The following is an 8156-nucleotide window of genomic DNA, read 5'->3' as shown; positions in this document are numbered from 1 at the left end:
GAAAAGTAGCTTCACCAATACAATTATTTTAGGCGTGCCAAAACTTCGAAATAAAATTAGGGATGCAATTTTTTTAAACATTTTATAGTTTACAATACAAAGTTATTAATTACTAATTTTTGGGAAAGCTTAACATTTACAAAGTGCTGTTCATAAGATATCATTTGTTTCTAAAATATTCGTTCACCTTCTAAACCATCAATAACTAATAAACTTAAATTTGAATGTTTTTTTAATAGACACTCTATAATATATCCCTGTTGTAAAATAATTAATGAAAAAAATTATGTAAATAAACGAGTTCGGAAATAGTTCAAGGTCTATAAAAATATATTGAAAATATTTGTTAAAAATGAAGAAAGGTTGCCAAAAATGATTTGTCACAAATTTGGCAAAAAAGAAGATATTCCCAACGATATATTTTAATTTTTTTTATATACTTTATAAACGACCCATATGGGTCTAATTTCAATCCTTTTTGTATATTTTTAGTAATCCTTCCGTACTTTGATTTTAATCCAAAGAGAAGGGAAATTAGACCCTTATGATTTCCACATAGATGTATTAATAGTTTTTTGTTTTTTAAAAATTTTCCCTTTTCCAAAAGTGTAATTGTGCAATAGACTTTTAAAAAATATAAATAATTGTATTTTTTTCGATTTATTTAAAAAAAAAGAAAATTTTTTTAACTTATTCAGCAATAATTTTTGTTTTTAAATGAAAATAAATCATTGTTCTATTTGATTTCTGTGTTTTGAAAATTAAATTCCTTCTTAGTTCATTTATTTTATTTTAGATTATCAATAAACGCATTTTCACTGCAAATATCGAGTGCTTCGTCGAAATTTTTGACGTCCTGTCCGGCAATACCTTCTTGCTTAATAACTTTGTCGACCCACACGTCACGGAAGTCATTACAAAATTGAAGAGAGTGTCTTAAAAAGTTGAGTGCAAGAGTCTATCAAAATTTTTCATCTTTTTGGGAAAGAGGTAAGCAAATTTTCGAAAGAATTCGATCGAATCGAATCGATGTACGGTATGTAGATTTTAATCTAGAAAGAATCTTCAATTGAATCAGTCTGTACATTCGAGCGTTGGATCTGTCGCGAATATTTGTTTCCGCAATTCCATGTTGTATGAAGCTCAGAACTCTTCCCAAGCGTTTTATCTTCTTTCAATCAAAATCGTTTTATCTTCTTTCGCCAAGATTCTGATTTTCAATCATAAAAACGCATTTACTCCATACTTAAATCAATGAATTTTTTGCTTGAATCCAATTGCTTTTTTGCAATTGATGCCAATCGAGACCTGTAAAAAACTAGACGGCTGAATAGGGAACACTTAGTCCATTCTCTATGTCTTTCAATTTGTTGAATAGACTATTTAAAATAGGTTTGTTTTATTCGGCATAAAATGAGATAGATAATGTGTGAGGTTGCCCGATTTAGAGAAAGACATTCGTCCTTTTATGATGCGCCTTTTAAGACGAATAAGCCAATCGATTGTAGTCACAATCATATAAGTGTATTAGACTGTGATTGTAGATATTATTGTTAGATACTTATGCAAAATATTTCATATATTTGTAGTAACAATTGCATATCTATAATAATTTATTTAACTACATCAAAGACTCAAAAACTGGACTGTGTTTCTTCCTTTTAAAAATGTACTGACTGGGAAGTCCTATATTGAAGTGTTTTTAAAGGTATGCTTTATTATATAACAAGGCCTATTTTCATAAGATTAATTTGGAAATACTAATATTCATTAGTTAAAGCATGATAAATATTTTCCTTTAAAGAAAATTATAACAAGAGGCACTAGTTTTTCCATAAAATAGATTTAAAGTGATGAAATGAATAGCATTTGGGTGTTATTTCTTCTAAAGGTGATTTTCTCTAAATCTCTAGGCATCAATATTTCAAAAACTATGGTATATATCGAACAATTTTGCTCTTAATTTTAGTCTAATTTCCCAATGTTCTAACAGAATTCGCTCTCAAAATTTGAAACGTTAGACAACACATTGTTTTGGGAACTTCCTTAATGAAATTTACGCTAATTTCGTCCGTATAAATTTAAATTGCTGTTTTATTAATTAGTATTAGTTGCTTATTCAGTGTCACCAGCTTCCGAACCATTATTAGTTCCTAAGCTAGAATTAACAACAAGCAAATGTAGGTATATCTTTCTCTCATTTACCTGATGAATTTGCTGAAGATCGATAAAATGTATTTACTCGTATATAAGAAGTATTTTAATAGCACACATCTTATTATTTCATACACTTATTAATTTTAATTCTTTTAACTTGTTCTTTCGTCTGTCTATAATCTATTATTAACGGATGTTACAAAATAATTACTATAATAATTATTTTATGTAGGTATCTTGAATGTTGTATCTTTTTTGTTTTTATTTTTGAAATTTTAAGAAATCTTATTTGTATCTAAAAAAAACCATATTTTGTTTTTTGAATCTAAATTGACTTGATATTTTCTTCTTTATATGCAATTTGTAATTTTATACTTTTTATTAATTTAATTATATATAATATTAATTTAATTGTAATAATTTTTTTGTTTAAAATTTTGCTTAGTGATGAAATCCTCAAATGACTTTCATACGTACGTATGAAATGGGTAAGATACAGAGGACTCAGAAAATGCAAAATTTTTAAAATCTTAATAGCATAGATATGCTAATTATATTTAGGATATTTCTGATTTTTTAACAGTAACCTAATTAAATTTCAGTACAAGTACGGTGTAAATACGAATAAGAAATTTTGAATTGGGGGAGGGAGGTTATTTGTTTGGTAAAAAAAGCAATGGGGTCAGTTTACCCAAACGATCTCTTTTGAGAAATATTGAACAGTTCTAAAAATTTTAAGAAAAGAAATTGGTATGCTAGTATTGCAACACTTGAATAAAGAAATCAAAAATATTTCGACGTTTTACATATCTCGAATAGTTTGGCTATAAAATACATTTTTTCTTAGTTGATCATTATAGGACACATTCCATTATTAACATTTGCGGGCATTATAGAGGTAAAATTGTAGTATTTCGGTTTAAAACTACCAAAAACAACCAAAGCTTTTAAGCGATGTTATTTTTTTATACCTACTTAAAATACTTTTTATACCATGTATATATGAAATATACATGGTATATTAAGTTTAGTCCCAAGTTTGTAACGCTAAAAAATATTGATGCTACGAAAAAAATTTTGGTATAGGTGTTCATAGAATCACCAAATTAGTCCATTTCCAGTTGTCTGCGCGTCTGTCTGTCCGTAAGCACGATAACTTAAAAAGGAAAAGAGATATTTAGCTGAAATTTTTATAGCGTGCTTAGGACGTAAAAAGTAAGGTCGAGTTCGTAAATGAGCAACATAGGTCAATTGGGTCTTGGATCCGTAGGACTCATCTTGTAAACCGTTAGAGATAGAACATAAAAATGTTTCTTATAAAAAAATTGAAACATTTTTTCGTAAACATCACTGTTTACCCGTAAGAGCGCAAATTATGCGCAAATTCTTTACTTTGTATTATATGGGTATATCCGTTACCTATATGTGTTTGACATGTATGTATGAACAATGTGATAGAGTAAGCAACACTGTCTATACATAGTATTTCAACAATTATTTCAGTCAATTGTTTGTTTTCACATGTGGCTAGAATATAAATAAAATTGCAGTAGACTACTCGAACATACTTAATTAAATGTACAGGATAAGTATTTTAAAAGCTATATATTGTTGGCGCCATTTAACTATACACAAGAAATCAAGCAGTTAAAAATAAAGAATCCTTTTTTTGTCTCTTATCGTCATTTTGTTTAGTGCGAAAAATAGCTTAGTAATCAAGCATTTGCAAAATGTATTTTAAAATATTAGTGAAACACATTTTTGTTTATCAAAATACCAATACTTAATTTTTAAATTGCCGATTAAAAAACATCAAAATGCTATTATATTCTGGATCATTATCACTTTTTTCGGTTTAGTTTTATCACTTTTTACGAGCCTATTAAAATAGGTATTTAAACTAAATGAATATATGAATTTGAATTATTTAAGAATGCTATTTTTTAAATTTTTTTAAAAAGAGATACAGCATTTTGTGTTATTTAAATGTATTCAGATTCAGTGGCAAAATAAGACATTTTGGGTCCTCGTATTCCTCGATATTCTCATATAATACATACTATAAAATTTGCACCTTATTTGCGCCCTCGTAAGTAAACAGTGATGTTTACAAAAACAAAAAAATGTTTCAAACAAAAGTTTTTAATTTTCTTATATGGAACATTTTTTACGGAACCGAGACCCAATTGACCTATGTTACTCTTTTACGAACTTTGCCTCACTTTTTATGTCCCGAACACGATATAAAAATTTCAGCTTGATATCTTTTTTTGTTTTTGGTACTGGAAGTTAAAAAATTCTTGATCTCCCGTCAATTTCCGAAGCCATACGTGATTTATGTAATTCGGTTCGAATACTTATGCAGAGTAAGTATCCCGCAACGCCGTACATATTTTCTGGTGCAAGGGTGGGATACAAAGGGTGTGATATTCAATTCTCACCTGTACTTACCCTGTACCGCGCAAAATTGATGGGGTCAATTGTTTCTTTACATATAGTATCATCTTTTTCTACATGATTCCTGGTTAACTGCTATTTTATTTGATTTCAAATATTTAACTCTTGATATGGGTACTAAGTAATAATAACCTTCTAAAAGATTCAAGAAGTCTTTTTAAATAATTAACTATTTAATTAAATTCATTTAAAAAGTCGATGTTAAATTTATTACTTTTATTAAAAACAACTTCAAAAACCACAAAATATTTTTTTATGACTGTTACAAATAAATAATAATAAGTTACAAATATTTAAAAACACACGCACAAATTAATAATTAATTAAAAAAAATTATTTAAAATAACCTTTTATTAAACAATTCATTTTTTAATTAGTTTAATAAAAATATACCCGTTCCGGGTTACTCATAAAGAAATATTGCAATTTCGTGACTTTCATTTCTAGTTCACAAAGTCGAATAATTCACCATTAATATCGAAAAAAAAATATAAAAAATTTAATACCAAAATGTGTGTAAATCGCGCGATATCGATGAGGAAAGAATTTTTAAAAAAACTCGCCTAATTCGAAATGACTCGATCGAATGTTATGAAATTCTTTTCGGATCATATTGCCGTTAATACTTCGAGACACCTCAACGAAATCGACATCATTTTTTGTTCGCGCAATAGCGATCAGGAAATAATTTTTTAAAAAAATTCGCCCGACTCGACTTTATGAAATTCTTTTTGGATCAGATTTCTGTTAATACGCTTCGATCGACACTTCAGCGAAGTCGATATCACTTTTTGTCCACGCGATACCGGCGACGAAAAAAATGTTTAAGGACGAACGTACACACACACACACACACACACACACATACTTCTCTAAATTAGTGTTAATGCCTTATCCTAACTATGAAACGTAAAGATATGTTGAAAATTTCGATTACGAAAATCGAACCCATTACAATAACTTCCTATATTGGGAAGTTAAAAATGGTCTTCTTATTGTGAATGGGAAAATTGACCTGCAACCTGATAAAATTCTTCTAAATCCGCACCTGCAACCTGATAAAATTTTTATTATTTTTTAACATTTTGTAAATTTGAATGAGACAATATACATTATGTATAAACAAAATTTTAAACTTATTTAATTTAGATAACGAATCTTATTAATTGTAAAAATACTCAAGGAGAAAATTTTTATAAACGTAAAAGATTAAAAGTCACAAAAAATTATAATTTATAATTAGTAATAAAATTAAAAATTTTAAAGATTCTTATGAACTACCTACGAAAAGTATAATATCTTAAATAATTAATTATCGCACTTGAAATATTAAATAGCAACAACAATTGTGGGGAAACCACAATTGAATACATACACTTAAATGAGTTTTAATCATCAGAAATTATCTTAAATTTTAAATAAAACCCATTGAAAAAACAACGATATTATAATCATTGTTTTATTAACATCCTGTAAAAAATTAACAGTCCCTTACACCTTTTTATTAAAACAAGTAACTAAGTTGCTTGTATGCGAAATTCGACCAATTGTGTCTGTAAAGTAACGATACTTTTATGCTATGCGTAAAGCAGTAGAAAAAGGCAAAGAGAAATCATATATTTTTTTGGGGTGATAAGCATGTTTTCCCTATGACTTGACCCTTTGTCTGTCTGTGGCATCGTAGTGCCTAAACGGATGAATCGATTTTAATTTTTTTGGTTTCATTCGAAAGGTAAATTAACGGAGAGTGTTCTTAGCTATGTTGTAAGTGTGAGATTAGTGTTCCGTACCCGAAAAAACTAAAAAATTGGCGATGATCTTCAAAATTTATTAAGTTTGGAAAAGGCATGACATATAATTTTAACATATAAATAATTACTATGGAAATGAATGGTCAAATAAACCTGGCTCCATTCATTTCGAAAAGTGAAATGGTAAAATAAGTAATTCAAAAAAACAAAGTCAACTCAAATATTTCAATTTCAATTAAAATATTTCCAAAAATTTGTCCCAAAAAAATGATAGCTCCCTAAGTATCCTTTTCATCTCATCTGATGTCCTTGACCATCACTTTGATATTGATTATAGAAGGAGGGTTATAAGTTTAAAGTGTTTATCTGTGTGTTTCTCAGTGGAATCGAAACTTCAAAACGGTCGAATCGACTTGATTAAGAACATTTTATAGCTAAGTTTCCAAAAATCGGTTTACAAGGAATTAATCGGACTTGTCGGGGTTTTTTTAAATTTTGTAAATTTCACTTGTTCTCGAAAAACATTTGTCAGAAATTTAAAAAAGATTATTGAATAAGGTGGGTATATAGGATAGGATATTCAAGAAAATTATATTTGCGATTATTTAGTTGTCAGTGAAAAATATGACAACCTTAAGTTAAATAATTTACTTTTTATTTAATTTTACACTACGAATTACATATAAATATAATATTTTATATGTTTTTTGTGGTATTAAAAGGTCAGATAAAAATATCGTCGAAAATCTTCATCATAATATTTATAATAGTTCTGAATGAAATCCTTCCTGCATTCAAATTATAAGTTGGTCAAGATAAAAAATAATCTTTAATCGAATTGGCTTAATTCATTAAAATTGTTTTCAGCAAGGTCAAGTTGGTTGTTTTATTTTTTTTCTACCTCAGATTCATATTGTTTTCGTAGCTGTTTGTAGAATTTGAAAAGACCTATAACTGAAATCAAAGAACGGTAATCAATTCAACGTCCTTCTTTGAGTTTTAACTTTTATAAGAACTTTTATTGCCAACATTCACAAAGACGTTAATTTAATCAAAAAGTGATTTACTATTTCATGCTGGTTATACCACAACTGGCAGAATTAAGATCAAAATTTCTTCACCTAAAAACCACTTTTCGCCAGACTGTAAGATAGCAGTTCTTCACGGTCAATGTCCCTGTTCATACCTACTAATCAATAGATCTATTCATTACTCGACAATATTAATAAATATTTATTAAATCGAAAACGTGAATTTTAAATTTATACAAATAAAATATTATTGAAACTAAATACTTTACAAATAATAAAATTATAATTTGTAAAAAAAAATATATATATATCTAATACGTACAATTCATAAATATTCTTTTTTTATTTAAATGTCAGTCATCAAATTTTGATATGAATGTATAATTTAAAAAGGAAAAAAAATAACTGTAAAAATTATACAAAACAAAACAAAAAAAAATATATACATCTCAATATTAATATAGTTATAAAAATTTGTTGAGAAAACTCACGTGAACTCTGTATGAAAGTGCAATAGTTAATAATGGGTGCCTCATTATCTCATTTCCGCTTAGGGAAAAGCTTTACAGTATATCAGCTTTGACTAGAATAAGAGTAAATAAAAAAATTCGATTTTAATTTTTTGAAAAAGCTGATTTTGTCTGCTTGGTAACAGAATACATTATAAGGATTGCATGATAAAAAATTTGCATGTTTCTGCCCATCGATATTAGTCAATACTGAAATACTTTTCAGCCCTTTCCGTGACAAAAGTGAAGAA

This window comes from Chrysoperla carnea, chromosome 2, assembly GCF_905475395.1.
Source record: "Chrysoperla carnea chromosome 2, inChrCarn1.1, whole genome shotgun sequence".
NCBI lineage: Eukaryota > Metazoa > Arthropoda > Insecta > Neuroptera > Chrysopidae > Chrysoperla > Chrysoperla carnea.
The sequence above is the reverse complement of the archived record's forward strand: the minus strand, read 5'-3'. Positions refer to the sequence as shown.